Source organism: Sabethes cyaneus, chromosome 1, assembly GCF_943734655.1.
Source record: "Sabethes cyaneus chromosome 1, idSabCyanKW18_F2, whole genome shotgun sequence".
Taxonomy (NCBI): domain Eukaryota; kingdom Metazoa; phylum Arthropoda; class Insecta; order Diptera; family Culicidae; genus Sabethes; species Sabethes cyaneus.
Window position 1 is genome coordinate 69,205,811 of NC_071353.1, and position 18,333 is coordinate 69,224,143.

General features: G+C 36.4%; 1 protein-coding gene across 10 annotated transcripts in view; it reads right to left on the bottom strand.

Moving 5' to 3' along the window:
* LOC128746179 (protein unc-13 homolog 4B) overlaps positions 1–18,333 on the bottom strand; it is a 110,175-nt gene that overhangs the window by 65,721 nt on the left and 26,121 nt on the right. For 3 of the 10 annotated variants that reach the window (XM_053843239.1, XM_053843232.1, XM_053843225.1), the window contains exon 1: positions 6,866–7,115. The exons of 1 other annotated variant lie outside the window; for it this stretch is intronic. The gene's annotated coding sequence lies outside the window, so the exon portion shown is untranslated. Of the gene's footprint in view, positions 1–6,615; positions 6,684–6,865; positions 7,120–18,333 lie in introns of those variants that run through there. 6 more of the 10 variants (XM_053843283.1, XM_053843262.1, XM_053843246.1 and 3 more) reach the window with 6 other exon arrangements.

An 18,333-nucleotide genomic window follows, 5' to 3' on the forward strand; every position in this document is an offset into this window, starting at 1 on the left:
AGGAAAATATCGATATGCATTACCGATATTTTCCACCAAATTTAGCTATAAAAGCAAACCTTTCGGATAATAAACCAAGCCATTTCGACTTCAGACTTTGTGTGTTTAATGCGACCCCAATCGGGCTATCGCTTACTAAAGAACTTAGTCCCTCAAGCAACCCCGAGATCAGTTGATCTACCACGGGCTATTGCTTAAAGTCTAAAGGCTAAAGTATACTTCAATAAACCGTCCGCGCCAACAGTGCTGTTATAAGGGTTACTATCCGTGAGAGGCACGCGTTTGGTTCCTTGAAGCCTCTTCCTTTCATGTATGTGATCTTTGACGTATTTATTATTAATCTGATCTTCCTAGACTACTGCTTTCAACCTGGCGTAGGTTGCCTCCACCATCGCAAGGTTCCTAGCTATGATATCAGTCATCTTGTCACCTTGTCTCAACCCTCGCCGTGTCTCGACGGACACACACACGGACCTGAGATGTGCACAAAACACACCACTCGATCCAATAGCTCTGATCAGTAGCGTCAGTTTATCTGGGAAACCGTGTTCATCCAGTAAGTGCAATTGCTGGTCTTGATCGACTGATTCATGTCATGCGTAGGTATGATGCGCTCCCAACATATTTGCTGGGTGGTAACAATCTGGTTCGTAGTTGCGCGAGCCTCCATAAAACCAGCTTGGCAAATTACAAAGTAAACTTACAATGAAGAACGCAGTTATAATACTACAATTTTCCATTTTTTACTTCAATGAGTAAAATTACTGATATTTACTGATAGTTATCAGTAACGTACTGAAATTACTGATAGTTATCAGTAGCGATTTTTAATGATAGTTCCCATCCCTAAAACCTAGACCATTTTGATGTCCTTGCTTGGGAAGTACGCTAGAAAGAGTGACAAAGCCCCCTCGTGCCAACAGATTTCTTACGAACGCGATTAAACCTAGTCCAATTTGATGTCTGTGTTAGGGAAGTGTGTCAGAAAAAATGACACAAGTTCGCTGTCCCAACAAATCGCAAATTATTGCGAATTTGATATCTGTGTTGGAAAAATGTGCTACAGCTGTGGTGTTCGGTTATAATATGACTCGGTATGAATACGCATGCTTGCCGTTTCATTTGAAGTATAGTGAAAATATGCACTATTGATAAAATAGGATGGAATGGAAATGGATGGGCGGAAATCCCTTCAACGTGGAGAACCATGGATAATAGAAACAATCTTTAATTTCTGTAAGGTAGCAGGAAAGCCATAGTTTGTGTTCTTGTTTCCAAATGCACATAGAAATAACTCTGAAATCTTTTGAGGATTGAACGTATGCAATGTTACTACTTTGATAAGTGTTGCATACAACGCATGCAGCATGTATATATGTTGCATATAGCATGGATACATGCTACTATAACTATAAAGTAGCATTGGGCGATACTGTATCTGTATCGAAAAAATCGATACTTTTGGGCCGATACATCGATATTTTGGATCGATACTGAATGTCCCGATATCGGTCAGTATCGATGCTAAAACGCCGATATTTGTATCGATACCTTTATAGTAAAAGCTAGAGAAACTAAAATGCTTATCCTAATTAATAACCTTACTTATCCTAATGCGATGTCCGTTAGGATTTCATCTGCATAACAAACTCGGTCCATGGCTGTTCGCCTCCAATTTCTCGAATGTCCCACACTTTCCAGGACTTGCTCCATTAAATGGAGTCCATTTGGTCTAACCGTCGAGCACGCTGCGTACCTCTGCGCCTTGTACCAACCGAATTCGAGGCAAACATCATTTTTACGGGATTGTTTTCCGGCATTCTCACAACATGTCCCACCCATTGTACCCTTCCAGCCTCAGCAATACTTCTGAATACTGGGTTCGCCGAAAAGCTGCGTCAGCTTGTGATTCATGTTTTTTCTCCATACACCGTACTCACATACACCACCAAAGATGATCCTAAGCACACAACGTCCAAAAGTGGCCATGGCCGCTGCAGCGCTTTCAAGTCTCTGTCGAGCATTGGCCACGTTTCGTGCCCGTAGACTATCGGTCTTATTTGCGCTTTGTACATGGTACATTTGGTACAAGGATGAAGCTTGCCAGATTTTATGGTCTTGTAGAATCCGTAGTAAGCACGACTTCCGGCAAGAATGGTGAGGTGCATTTCTCTGCTGCAGTTGTTATCCGACGTCATCAACGACCCGAAGTACACAAACTCGTTCACCACCTCGAACTTTTAGAAATTAAAATAAGAGGTGTACCTAATTAAAAGTACGGCGGCTAATTTTTTTCGATAGATAAACTAACTCTGCAAAAATAGATGCATTCCTAGTTCCAGTCTTAAATCAAATTTTAAGTAAAATTTCAATTTCAATTTGAAATCCAATTTCAAGTCGGATTTCTTGGGCGATGTAAAAAAACAAATTCAATTTCAAGTCCAATTCGAAGTTCCATTTTAAGTCCGCCCAAGCCACAATGTGAGTTTTATTGTACTCTTATGGTGGTCTTCAAGACCAATTTTGGTCTTAAATGCCATCATGAGAGTGTAATAAAACCCAAATCGTTTCTTGGGCAATTTAACTCCAATTTCTGGCAAAGTTGTAAGCATACTTTCTAGTCAAATTTTACATCCAATTCAAGGTTAGTTTCAAGTAAAATTTTAAGTTCTCTATTGTGTCCTATTTCAAGTTCAATTTCATGTCTCATTGTCTCATGTCTTCAAGTCCTATTTCATGTGTAATTTCAAGTCCAATTTATATATTGTAGTCTGAATTGGTCCAAACTTAAGTTTAACTTCACGTCCAATTTTAAGTGTAATTTGAAGTCCGAATTCAAGTTCCACTTTTAGTTTAATTTTAAGTTCAATTTAAAGTCTTAATTCCAGTGCAAATTTAAGTTGAAATTGATGCAAACTGAAGTCCAATATCATTTGATCATCAATATCCCGCATTTTGCACCTTACTGAACACCGCAGTCTAAAAGTGCGACTGGCACAAAAACTGCGACAATGCGAATGCTGTGAGTGAGAAAGAGAAAGAGTAACAACTACAATGTTGCTGTTTTGTTTTGTCATATACATTGGCATTAGAGAAAATAATCTGGATTAATCCAGGTACAGCTGCAAAGCACAATATCAATTTGAAGTTCTATTTTAAGCATAATGCCATGCTTAATCCTAAGTTAAATTTCAGTTCCCATTTCAAGTTCAATATCAAGTTTAATTTCAGGTTCAATTTTAAGTAAAATTTCAAGTGCAATTCCTGCTCCGATTTTAAAATTAATTTCAAATGTGATCAATTAGAACACTTGCAAGTTGCTGAGAACTACGCGCACTTGCTGAGTGAAGCTTTGCTTTCCTCAATGGAGCTAGCTGTCTTGGCACTCGAAGATGGATGTCGTTGGATACGCTAGACCGTCAACCGCGTTGTTAAGTGAAGAAACCCTGAGTGCATGGAGTGACTTTTGACGGAGATGAACTGGAAGGGGTTGATGAATTCATAAATTAGGGATTTCTGGCAACCGCCGTTAATAATACGAGTAGGCAGATTCATCGACGCATTCTAGCTATATCTGGTCTACTATTCCCTTCGTAAGCGATTTCGATCAAGGAGCATAAACCGTACGCAAAATATAAGTGCATTTGCCGTATTTGAACGCAAGGTGTTGGTAACTGGAAGCAGAGAGCGGTCCAGGCGTATAAACCACGAGCTGCAGGCACTACTTTGAAAGATTCCCATCGTACACCTGCCGGCTGGCATGTTGTACGAATGCACCATCGGCACCAGGTTGAAACTGACTTGCGAGTTCTTGATATAGCACAATCCACCCCGGCTCGTTACGACGTAGCATTTTTTTTCTTGGCTCTCTGCTGATAGCGCCATCACTGGTCTGCAACGTGCATTCAACCAAATTTCAGCAATGTTTGACTTTCATCTGTCTCAGCAAGTGTTACGTTCTACATTTATTTTAATTTTTCGATGTTTACTGTATTAGGTGTTAAGGGCCATTGGAGCATTGTTGCCTGTTAGTAAAGTTATGATAAAGTAATAAATGTTTTTCTGAAACTTGACAGATTTCTTGGCGGCTTTTGCATTGGTTTTCGGTGCAATTTCCATGATAGTTAAGATTAGCTAACTTCGCCATAGCGTTCATACTAGAAAGCATTTGGCTCCACAGCGCGCACGAGCACTAGGCACCTCGGTTAAATTAGATATACCCTCAGCCATTAAAAAAATAATTTACAATTCTCCTCCACCTCAATACAATCCGCATGTCGCACGGTTCATTTCTAAAAGGGGCAGTTTGGTCATCTCTGATCTGAAGTCTCCAAAACACTTGTAGAGCAAGGTAGAATCTAAATCTTAATCCGCATGTTTGGGCAGAAAATGTTCTGATTTTTTAGGTCGACCGATATGGTTACCTCGTTTAATATTTATAAGTTCCATTTCTAGCATTATTGTCTGTAAGGTTGCTGAGTGGTCGATTTCTGGCCGGCCCGGCCGGTTTTTCACTTGCAAAGCCGGTGACCGGTCAATCTGGCAAAAAGTTGGTTTACCGACTTAAGAAAACGGATTTGTATTTTTTGTTCGATTTTTAAAATTTATTTTTTATTTCCATCATTCCGCTAGATTTTCTAATAAATGTATTAGCAATCCTGAGCAATTCGCTGCAGTTTCCGGTCAAAAGAGTTTAAAACCGCAGGCCTAACCAGTCCGACATCAGCTATTATTTCGTTCCTAACGAGATTTCGTATGAGTAGGAAAGAGAATCAACAGCAGCAAAAGCACACGCATATAATTTTTTAAAAATTAAGCTTATTTAGCTTAATAAACTTAAACAAAAGTATGGTTTTCGTTGTGGTTGCGTGTACCCTGCCAGTGTATCGATACCGATATCGATACCACTGGTATCGATGCTTGCCACCCGATATTTCAGTAGGATCGATACTTTAAAAAAATTTGTATCGATATTCGAATATCGATACTTCTCGCAGTATCGCCCAATGCTACTATAAAGAGACTTACGTAGTCCTACGTCACCTGTTTATGCGGTCGTGTCTTGTACACAACCCCTCTGATTTTTGAAAAGAAATAAGTACACAAAATATTTAAAAATCGAAGCTATTTTAAATTTTGATACAATTTCCTTGGAATTTCCGACAGAGAACTTATAAAATTCGTAGCTACTGTCTCAACTAACATTTTGTTTTATAAGTTGGCCTGTTCCAACTATTACATGATTTACGGTTATGTTTACATAAATAATATATAGATATCTGGAATGTTAAATCGATGAGATAGGCAAAATGAATACTAAATCTTTGTGTCCGTTTTTCTCGACTTGAATACTATTTTTTCAAACTTAAATAACTTTTTACTGAATATACAAAAATTCACCAGAATTCCAATGGATGTCGTTGATTTAACGTAAAAATATCGTTTTTTAATTATTCACTATGTAGTTATTTTCTTCACACACAAAATTATATACATCAGCTATCGCAGTGATGGCCAAACCGCGGCCCGTGGACCGCATGCGGCCTTCGAGATGATTTGTGCGGCCCGCGAACTGATTTCAGGGATGATGGACTTATGGGTAAATTTTTTGTTGCGTATCTGCATGCTTTCCGATTTATATCTTGTGAACCTTCCTAGAAAAAAATTTTTGCTGCCGCAGATTTTCATTTTGTTATACGCAGGAATGGCCAGAGGTCATTGCGGCCCGCGGCATTTATGGACGATCTGATCTGGCCTGCACCATACATATACCTGGGTACCACTGGGCTAGCGTATCCACGATTTTTTTTTCTTTGTTTTGCTCACAAATTTGACAGCTGCACTGCCAACAATCAGCAGTTTAATTCAAAAGTGTCCATTCACTCTATAGAAACATTTGTTTCAAAAAATTATTATTTAGGAAATATGACAAGTGTCCGTCTTTACCGCCCTTCCCTTACACTAACAGCTAATTGCGAAGTATGTCGAATAAAAGCAGAAGTTTAGGTACGAAATTGTAGCACAAAGATTTTTCTGTTTTTATAAGCAAATAATGCAAGCGGTTTCCATACCCAATTTGTAAAGCGTGGATACTGATTATAGTTCCCTATTTAACCCTATTTGGGCAAAAAAGGGTAAACATGCCTCAACATACCAGATCCGTATATTTTTGTTTGTAAACCCACACCACGCATATTCTCGCATATACATCAATGACTTCTATGTTTAAGTTTCTTTCGCAATTTGACAACTTTCGAAACTCAAGCATTGACAAATCCGCGGATATAATCTATATAAACAAGCTACAAGTGTCACAATTCTTCCCGAAACTTCTACACTGATGATTTATATATCATATATACAGGTCGGACTCGATTATCGGGGTGAAATTTTATTTTTATAACGTTAAACAAGTTTTGAACGTAAATACATTTCAAAAAACCTATTTACAATTTTTTTTTCACCAGGATAATCGAGTCCGACCTGTATATACCTAATACAACTGATTATTTCAAACTGATATTTTTAAGCAATTCTCTGTCGATTTTAATTCGTTAAGATTTTTTAATTCAACTGTTCGTTGAACGTTTAGATCATCTTTCAACCGTCACTCACTTGTTTTGGTTTCTCGAAAAGGTTTTTCGAATGAAAATGAACTTGTTTCATCTGTTTCGAATGCTTTATCATTCTAAAATTGAGCTATGAAACGTCATGTCTTTAAACCGCATAAGGTTATTTCTCAACTCCGACCTTCGTCGCTATTAGTCATACATTGAAGAAAAACCCATTATATATTCGTTCATTTATATAGGCATGCGGCTCAGGTGTCAGTAATTATGGAGTTTCGAGATGCATTGATGCCTACATCGTAAAATCACCGTTAGTTTTAATTTTCGTTATTCCTATATGCACTGCGTGATTACATTTATTGTATTAAAAGCACTTCGATACCGTTCCAGGAAATAAACTTAAATAGTCACCACGCTATTTAATGATCGATCGAACACAACCAGCACACAACTAAATAACTCACGGCTTCCAAAAAATCGACGACTTTCGTGTAACCGGTGCCGAGTCAAACGTGACGACAACAACAACGATCAAAAGCGAGAAATAACACAACGTTGGCTGCCGGATGCCGACTGAACACAGATTCACTTCAGCGGAGAATAGCCGTAGGAAATCCAAACTCATTCGCAATGCAGCGGCGGCAGATCAACTGTGTTCATTACACCCTTGCCCTTCTTATCCTCATCCGTTCATCAGGTCGAGCACGCCAACATTCATGAGCATGCAGAGTAACGTTCACATGTTGGTCACAAGAGAACAAGACTTAGTCATAGTTTACGACAAAGCCGTAAAAATATTTACATTAAATTTTGTAGTAAAAACAATGCGTCTACAAAAGTTTTTATTGTGGACAATGGAACTTATGGTAAATTTATCATAAAAGTTCCCCAAATTTTAGTTTTATTTATATGTTTGTTTCTTATTTTATGGAATAACATTGGCTATATTTCATCAAAAATTTACTGCCTTCTTCAACTATATTTTGTTTTCTCGCTTAAAAAAATATTATGAAAGGACGATAATATTTATGGTAAATAAAAATTTTTGTTCACGAAAAAATGGATTTTTTTGTTAAGATACTAACAACCCGTCATTTTTATGGTAGAATCTCTCAAAACCATGAAAGTTATGATGGACTCAATAAATATGATGGTTTGGTTATCTTTTTTGACGATAAATTTTATTGTTTTTACTGTATTTTGTATCTTACTGTTACAATAATTTTTATCTTCGTGTTATGGTTATTTTTTCCGGGTGATGATTCATAACAATTTTAAAACCTCAAAATTCTATCAACAAAGGTACACTACATCAAAAGAGTTAACGATATCTCTTCCAAAAGACGGAGGAAATAGTAGGAAAAAGAAATTCTATTAAGACTTGAGTGAGAAGGACATTGATCAGTTGTAGTTTCATTATTTTAGCAAAACATCAAATGAAAATTTGAAGGTTCGAAGTTGTACTTGAAGTTGTATTTGACTGTACCGACTGTACAGATGAACATTGATTACCTGTAGCTCTATAAAACACTTTATAAAGCAGCACACTCAACATTTGTAGTGGATTATTTCTGTTACAAGATATTGAATAGTAATTATTTTGTGTACAAAACATTTTCTTGTGAACTCAAATGTACAATCAAATGAAAACCATTCCAGTTTATCCATATCTGACTTTCTACTGAGATGATCAAAAGAACTTTTGATTTTTAAAGGTCTACGAAAAAAAGTTTTTCAGCTGCATGAATATTTTTGTTATTTGGGAATTTAATGTTTTTCGAGGTAATGAATCAAGAATTAATTTCCATTTCCAAGAATATGCTATTTACATGCAAATATTACAAACTCGATGAAAATATCAATAGAACATATCCGAAAATTTAAATTTCAACAGGGTTTTTCAATTATTTTCATAAATTCATACTCACTAATTTTAGAAAAAAAATCACTGTACAGGAATTTTTTCACATAACTTTATACAATTTTATGCTAAATATAGACACAAACTAGCCGCATGATGAAAACCTCTTAAATAAACACTGAGAAAACTTTTCGTATAGTTTCTATGTGTTTCACACATAGATTTTTTACATTTTACATAGACGTGCCGAGTAAATGAACTTTATGTGCCAAACAGTTACCACTTATGTGTTTTTAAAATTTACCTTTAAAATTTGCACATACTATTCATATGCATATAATTTTCATGTGTACTTCTGGGCGGATTGTGTTTATATGTGGCACATAATAATCATAAGGATTTTCATATGGAAATTTTCCATTAGTTATGTGCGGATTATTTTGAGTGAAGAATAATAATAATTATGCAATATATTTAATGGCGGTGGAAGCATAACTGTCCCATGTTACATTTTGTTGCTAAACGTTACATGGTTTATAGGGGAACTGTGGGTAAGACGAACAGGGTGGGTAAGACGGACAGGTGGTTGATTCAACCAGTTAAGCATTAAAATTCGTAAATGTTTTGATGGGAATCCAACCAGCTTGCTATCTCATGATGTCTGAACGTTTCAATCATCATTTAAAACTTTCCAATTTTGATAAAGTACAAAAAAACTAAAAATTGGACATGATTCTGCGTTTGGATGTAACTTTTTTTCCGTCGGAATTAAGCTTTTTGAGTGGTTTAATTCCAAAATGTTGCCCATAGCATGAAGTATTTCGATTTAATACCTTTTCAAGTAACGTCTGCATTGAAATAATACGTAATTTCATTTGCGTATGAAAAATTGTGAACGCTTTAAAAAAATGTATAATGATGGGGTGAAATGGACAACTGCTAGTGTGGGTAAGATGGTCAGTGAACATATTATATTAAAATTGTTGATTTTGCTTCTTAGTGATATCTCAAGCATATAAATGAAAATTTAACCGGAAAACGTGAACTTCAAACAAATCAGCAGCGGCCAGGCATGAAACAGTTTTTGGAATGCTTGTTCATATTGCCACTGCCAAACAACTTTCTATTGGCTGCCTCTAGTGGAAGGGGGTGGACTGCCCCCTTCATTTTTTGCACGCTACACCACCATATTTTACGTATTCAATTTGTTAAGGGTCAAAAATAATAATATGCGCTCAGTTGGGGCGATTCACAATACCTGTCCATCTTACCCCCACACATTGTCCGTTTCACCCGCAGCACTAAAAAAGTTCACTTTTTCGGAACATTTTTAAAACTCAAAATACACATTGAAAAACATTTTTTGTTAAATATTTCACTAGCTCCTTTTGAAAACAATATGTTGAACTGAAGTAAACAGTATTTAGGTTTTATAAATCATAAGTTCTCTGTATTATATTAGCTGTTCTTCTTAACCTGTTCGTCTTACCCACAGTTCCCCTACTAGAAAAAATCAAAAAAACATTGAAGAAAATTTGTCCCACTGAAAAAATAGACGCATTTTTGTCTATGGTAAATTAAGACCCCTCCCCTCTTTAGGAGGGGGGGGCCATACAAATAATATTCAAATTTCTTCATAACTTGAGAACTATTCAAGCAAAAGGAACCAAAATTGGCTTGTGGGGGTTTTTAGAGGTAAGATGTTTTTCTATGGTGTACTGAGACCCCTTCTTCTAAGAAGGGGGGCTCCCATACAAATGAAATACAAATTTCCTCGTGACTCTAGAACTAATCAAGCAAATGAAACCAAATTTGGCATGTGGGGGTTTTAGAAGGCACGAATTTACAAATGAAATCCGAATTTCTTCATAACTCGAGAACTAATCAAGCAAATGGCACCAAATTGGGCGTGTGGGCTTTTTTGGAGGCATGAATTTATTTGGAATTTATTTATTTTATGATGCTTTGAGACCCCTCACTCACCCCTGTGGTAGGAGCATAATTCATTACCATTTCAACCTTTACGATGCACACAAGTGATTTTTAAAAGAAATTTCTATGTCTCAAAGGTTGCAGACATTGTCTTATGAACCCTTGTCCACGTATTTTCAAAGCCACCATTGCATTAAATGAAGAATTGAATCTGAATATTTCGCTTTTCTGTTTTAAACATTCACTTAAACAATGGCGCTCACAGATTCTTATAAACATGCTTATGCCAGAAATGCAGTTTACATTAGTCTTTGATCTAATGATCTGATATAGTCCTACGTCACCCTTTCGTACAACCCTTAGGGCTGTATACCTTGTAGTTTTTTAAATCAATCGTCTGTGGGTCTACAACCTAAAGATCTTGAAAAATAAGTGTACGGAGTGGTAACGCTTTTAGCACGGAACAGAAATGAAAATTTAAACAATGCAATTTCCAAAAATCGGCAAAAAAAATTCTATCCATTTTGTCTTTCTTTTCGTTAGTTTTTGCATGGAAAATAATAACGTATATACGAAAAGCAAAAATAGATTTAGTTTTCACGTTTAAACATTAAGTAAAAATAATAAAAACACTTTCTGCTCAATTAAAAAAAACTCTTTTTTTTCGCCCCCTCCCCCTTTTTCAGTTGCCCAACAGGGGAAGAATAAAAACTTGAAAAATATTTGTAATGGCCTAACATCAGTTTGAATAAAAAGTATGCTATTTTCAATTAGAGTTTAACATTGATATAACAATAAATATTATTATTTCAATCGTACCTCAAGTAACAATATTAGTTAATAGTTTTTTATTTTTGACGTAGGAATACGTCTTTGTTTACTATACTGGGACTGGGTAGCACTTTGTGAAAACGAAAATAGAAGTGTAACGTTTGAATGAAAGATTTCAAATGCTAATAACTACTTAACTACTAAACGAAAATGAACAATTTTTATGTCGTTGGATAGATAAAATGACCATCAATTTTATGGCGTGTTAGAGACCATGGTTTGGACCTGATGGTTTTAGGATAAGGACTCATATAAATAAACCAGAAATTTTTTGCTAACTTACGTGTCTGTTGCCATTCATGTCAAAAGAGAAGGACATTCGGATGGTACGTCACATTTGCGATGAACGTGCTTTGGCTTTAACGTTATTTGTAACCAATGGCCTTTTTAAAGGTCACAAACGAGTAAATGTAAGATTATTGAAACCTGTCAAGCTACGCATAACAAACGACAAACGACAATTTTTTTTGCAAATATTTAAAAAAAATTTATCCTTCCGGTGTTGGCTAACTGACGGGGGCGAAAAAAAAACAGATTTTTTTAATAGAGCAAACAAAAACTGTATTTTTAGCATATTTACTAAAAGTTTAAACGTGAACACTGAATCTATTCTTGCTTTTTATATATACGTTATTATTTTCCAAGCAAAAAATACGAAAAGAAATACAAAGTCGAATGAATTTTTTTTTGCCGATTTTCGAAAATTCCGTTGTTCGAAGTTCGAAAATTTGTCGGATATAAGTCAATTTTATAAAAAAAATCAATTGCCTGTGGGCTCTACAGCCTAAAAAAATCGAAAAATGAGTATTAACGCTTCTAACACGGAACAGAAATGGAAATTTCGAACAATGGAATTTCTGGTGACAAAAACTTTAAAAATAATTTGTAATGGCCTAAATGATAAATAAAAAAAATGGTTAGACCAAGTGGAGCAGGACCTAGAAAGTGTGGTCAGTCGAGAAATTAGAAACGCGCAGGGCACAGCCATGGACTGAGTTAGCTGGCAGAATATTATACTGTTGGTCAAATCCTGAGGGACAGTGAGCTAGGATAAGTAAGTAAATATTTTTTTTATATTTTCGACATTTAGCATGGAATGATTAGGGGTAAACGATTAGCTTAATTATTATGAATCACCTCTACATGTTATAACCCAAATACATACTTATATATAATATGAGACAGTTCTATGGTACCATTATCGCAAGTCTACCCTAAATCATGTCGATGCGTGACGCCAGTTACCAAGCCAGTTACTAACACTTTGTCGTTACGTGCTACCACACAAAAGGCGTTTGTTTATTGTAAGGCCGGAAAATAATGCATTTCAAATACTTATATATGCGATCATCTACATTCAAAAGAATTTCAATGAATAAGCAAAGAACAATCTTTATTTTGCTTGACGTAACACACAGTACATAAATGTATAAAACAATTCGTGCATGAAAATTGCTCCGTGATATAAACTTGATCCCACAGTAAAACTGACTCATATATGTAGTCAACTTCAGATCATTAGTGGTAACGTTGATTAAGGCTCATCGTATATTCTCTAGTGGCTCTGTATATTACAAAAATAAACTGTTGTTGAAGTTGAACTAACGATGAATAGTTGAAATCACTGGCAAACACTTTCACTAGTCTGTATCACGAATATTCGTCGTCAGCGATAAATTAAAAAATACAGAACATGCATAGTTTCACCAAAGGTCGGAAAAACAATTATAGCATATCAGTAAACAAGATACAGGAGAACTTCGATATAACGTACATTTTGATTTTCAAGTTGTACGTTATATCGAATTGTACGTTATATCGAAGCATACAAAAAGAACTCAAAAATATAGCTTATATTACTTTATTTTGTTACTGTCTAACTACATTTAATAAATAATGATAATATAATCCAACTAGAAGGGTGAAGCTACCTTTTTCGTGATTTTTCCTGCACACAGTCCTGTATACTTACTCTTTTCAAAGAAATCATTATATTTCGCAAACGGTATGAGACAGATAGTTACTTTATTCAGCAAAGTTGTTAATTTTGGTGTGTTCTACAAGTTTTCTGATGAAAAAAAGAATTTTTGACGCATTTGAAAAAACAAAAGTTTGTATCACCCTAATAGGTAGATTCACGGTCACACTAATAGTGTAATACGATGCACTATATTTTAATAATAAACTTCTCCAAACACATTATCTTTGAAAAATTACGCATTTCTTAGGTAATAGCCAATGATCGCGTTTTTGCAACTCAGCACCACTGTACTGTGAAATACCCTAATTGGAACTCAGGAACATTTACCGAGGCACTAGATGGCCATTATGAATCTGTGAGATTGACAGGGTATTTAAATGATTGCGAATGAAACTTTAAATACAGTTTCTGAGGAAATTTGCAACACTTAAAAAATGTACGTTATATCGAGGTAAATTGTACGTTATATCGAGTGACGTTGTATCGAGGGTACGTAATAACGAGGGTACGTTATATCGAAGTTTGCCTGTATTTTTATTATTAATTCTACTACTGTAGAGTGCACAAAACATTCATTTCACAACTGCTTAGTACAAAAAATATTCACTATAAAATATTTCATTACATACAAATTATTCACTACACAAATATATCGCCGACAGGCGTATTTCGATTGTTACTTAAGGTACTATTACACTAGCATATAAATATGGTCGATGGTGCCATATGAAATATGGCTCATATATCAATATGACACGCAAGGTATGGCAAGAGCTATTACACTAAGCCATATAAATTTGGCCAATTTCTATGACAGGCAGCCTTGTCAGTTTATATGTTTTCATATATATGGCAAGGTAAAATATGGCAATTACACCAGTATGACCAACAAAGACATATGAAACAATGACCAGTATGAATTTTGTTGACATATATGGCAAACCTATTACACCGGGACATATATATTTGAGGCGTGATTCACTTTTTGTCCAAAAAAACGCTATAATTTGGGTAACAGAAATTTTAAAGCTAATAAAAAAAGTTTTGTTACCTATATTCGTATTTGATTTAAAAGTAAAGTGGCAACAGGATTATTTAGAATATATGTTTTTCGTCCAATTCGAAAATTCACCTGCAAAATATGATAAAAGCAAATAGCGAAAAGCCACTGGTTCCGGGACGAATATGTTGGGGTCATAATCATTGTTGTTGTTGTTCAGGATAAAGCCGGTGTGGTTCGTCCTGTTTTGTCTTCATTATACTCTTCCTGGGTCACTCATGGCCAATTTCCCAGGCGTCTCAGAAGTCACCTCCGACTTGGTAGGGCTATTTTCCATATTGGGCCCTTCTGTGCCTACTGCCGATGCGGGTCTTGAAGAGAACGGTTTTCGGAAGGCTCACAAAACTCGTCAGCAGCTTAGAACCGGAATGGTTCGTTTTGTTTTAAGCTCCATTCAACTCTTTGGCTATTCGCCCAGGCGTTTCTGAAGTCGCAGTTTTTATATTTAAAAAGTAAAAAATGTCGCTTTAGACCTGGACGAGCCTTCTCACACGTTAAGGGGGGGGGGGCTACTCTGGAATGTCGAAAAATAATGGATGTTTCGTATGTTGGAATTATAGTTAAGTGTTGGGGTAATTTGGTTATAGACTGAGGTATATTCGAACGTGTATATTATGTTTTTTGAATGCCAAAATAGGGATTATTATGCTGGAGGCAGCAGGGCGCGTGGATGCTCTCTAGAAAATAGTTCTTTGCAGGCGGTACGTGCTGGGAACCAACGAAGTATCGATAAAAGGATTTCAAGGATGATTTTAAAGCTTTAAGTCAATACCTAAATTGTTACGTAGCGGTTTTTGAAAATTCGAAAAGTTACCAAAACGGCAGCAATTTTTCCAAAAGAAAGGCAATTTCAAATGGCCAATTGCGAGCTCATGAAAACTGAAAAATTGAGATATCTCAAAACGGCTACGTAACAATTTAGATAATTCATTTTTACATGCCTAAAAAAAATTTCAGCAATATCGGAGCACGAGATTCTGAGATACACGTACCGCCAGCTGAAGAAACATGGTTTCGAGAAAAACGTGTTTAAAGTTTCGTTCAGCGATGTACTTCCCTAAAGGTGACCCCACAGTTTTCGCTGTAACTTTCCAACGAGATCAGATGAAAAAAGTCCTTCTGGCATGACATTTCTGAAGGTATCGAGCTTCTCGAAAATGCAAAAGAAATAATATTCGATTTTTCCGACTTTCCAGAGTAGGGTCCCCCCTTAAGTCCCTCTATTCTTGGAGCTGATGGGGTTGCTGTATAGAACCGTTTCCCTTAGTACGTGTCCGGTTCACCGTAGCTTACCGACTTTCGCCAAATGTAGGTTGCACGTTGGTAATCTTCTCAACTAGTGTCTGTTGCTCTTGGTTCTGCTCTGCTACTTTTTGCTTTGATCTTGTACTCCGCCAAAAGTTGTTCGCAAAGACGCACATGTCATCCATGAACATTGTCAAATTTATAAAAACTATCGGTCTAATGGAGAGTTTGTAAATTGTCAGGTTTGTACGACGGCTTATGTTTGATGATCGCAGTGCCTTGCGAAGGGCAAAGTAGGCTCGATGTCCTGCTTGAATACACCACTGGATGTCCTTATTTGTGATATTGTCCGCGGCTACTTATTTTCGTTGCCTGTTTACAATAGCAGTGCTGTTGTAGTTACCACCGCTACTGGAGATGAATTGAATGAATTGAATTATAGGAAGATTGATTTCGCTGCTTTGTCTGAGTACTTGTCGCGTATTGACTGGGACACTTTGTTCGAATGCGGTGATATCAATGAAATGGCTACGCATTTTTGCAGTGCAATTAATCATTGCGGCAAACTATGCAACTAAACTGGGATAAAGCGGTAGGAAAGCTCACACAAGTACTATATATGCAGTCTTTTCGATCTCTAACGCTGTTACAAAGGGTCACATTCCTCAATACTTTCGCTACATCCAAGTTGTGGTACTTAGCATCAAATATAGCCCCGACAAGTGCACACACGGCTAGAATAACCTCAGCAATGGGAACATTTCTCTGGCGGGGAATTCCAGCCCGCGTTCCGATACAACAGCTAGCACGAAATAAGGAACAAGGCGGACTCGGATTGCAACTGCCAGCGCTCAAGTGCAAAGCGCTGCTCATCAATAGGCATATCACTGAGCTAGACTCAATCCCTTTCTATAAAGCGAGCATTACACAAAATAACCTAAATCCGGCCAATTGCCCATGCCTTCGTATAATCAAGCAGCAACTACCGCTTCTTCCCCCGCATCTACAACAAAACACAACAGCAATCTCCATTTACCAGCACTACGTGGAGGGTACGGAAGAACCAAAGGTGCAACGAGAAAATCCAAGGTACAACTGGCGTCAAATCTGGAAAAACACCCTACGCACGCGAGGACTATCGTCACAACAAAGAAGTACATTATACCTGATGGTGAACGGAAAAATAGAGCACCGACGCTTAATGTTTGTTAGCAGAAGAGCGGATGGTGAAAACTGTCCATACTGTACAACGTCAAGCGAAACACTCGAGCACAAATTTAAAGAATGTATCCGTGTAACAGCCGCATGGGAACTGCTGCAGGATACGATCGCACCGTTTCAACTAGGACACAGACGCCTCCAATTTCGTGATATCATGAAGCCAGTGTTGAGAGGAATCAACTGTAGAAATAAAGTAGAAGTGTTGAAGAAAATTGCAAATTATATAAATTTTATTGATAAAGCTAGTAATACGATAGATATAGGTGCTTTAAGATTCGAACTACAATTTGATCTGTAAAAATTAAAATATAATAAACTTTACTATTGACAAAAAGAAAAAAAAAAAAAAAAAAAATGGTTGATTACAAACTTACCACATGTGAAGCGGCCAACTATCCCCGCATGGTGTACCCCTCATCTCCGACGTCTGAAGCGTGAGCGTAACAGGGCTCAACGTGCTCATCGCCGGAGTAGAACAATCTTGACTCAACATAATTCTAAGCATGCTAGTGACAAATACCGTCACCTGAATGCCATATTGTACAAGTCATACGTGTTACGTGTGCAATGTGACCTTCGAAAGCAACCGAAAAGATTTTGGAACTTTGTCAACTCCAAAAGAAAGTGCTCTTCTGTCCCAACAAACGTATACCTTGATGATAATGAATCAAGCTCAATCTCAAACTCTTGTGAGCTGTTTGCGAAGTTTTTCGCTTCCATTTTCGCAGATAATACCGCCTCTGATGGAGATGCTGATGTAGCGGCAGCGCATGTACCGGTTAATTTGGCGGATTTGAGCTTATTTACTATTACTACCGAAATGGTGTTAACTGCCACCAAAAAACTCAAGCGTTCTTTCTCTGTGGGACCTGATGGCATCCCAGCCGTAGTTTTGAGCCGTTGCACATAAGAAGGGCTCCATATAAAGTAGCGGCCAAAATTGCCGAATGTAAAATTTCACATTTTAGCACATGCCTAAACGCGGTTTTGTAGTAAATTGTCTATATTTTTATGATTCGTGAATAAAATTTTGAAAGAAAAAAAATGTCATGTAGAAATAAGCCGTCAAAGTTGCCCATTTCAAAAGTTTGAAAAATGAGTCATTTTGAAAAAGTCAAAAAATTAAATAGTTATCGTGGATGTAAATATTATTGTTATATATTATTTTAAAACTGATATTTTAGCCTATTAAAAAATGAAATGAAAACAAATTTAAACTCAATGTGGTGCGCCATACGCTACTTATAATAAAAATGAAATTTTCACAAACTTTAATCAAAAAAACAACTCTTGTCGCCTCTTGTCGCCGCAGTTTCTAACAGTGCGTCTGAAAGCTCGAAGTATGTTGTATCAAAACATGAATTGAAAGTTTGCTATAATTTGACGTTTTCCGAAAAAAAATAATTTTAAAATTGTCATATTTTTAGTAAGTCTTTGAAATTTTAAGTACTCTTTCAACAAATTTGATTATCTTTGTTACTAAATTTATTTAGTACCTGAAGAGAGTTTCAATGACAAAATGGGAGAATCCCCGCGAGAAAGAAAATTTTTTTTTGTCAAGCAAATATTTATATCGGTAACATTTGATCATTTTTCCCCAAATCACCCTAAATATGAGTTCTTATATGTTTAA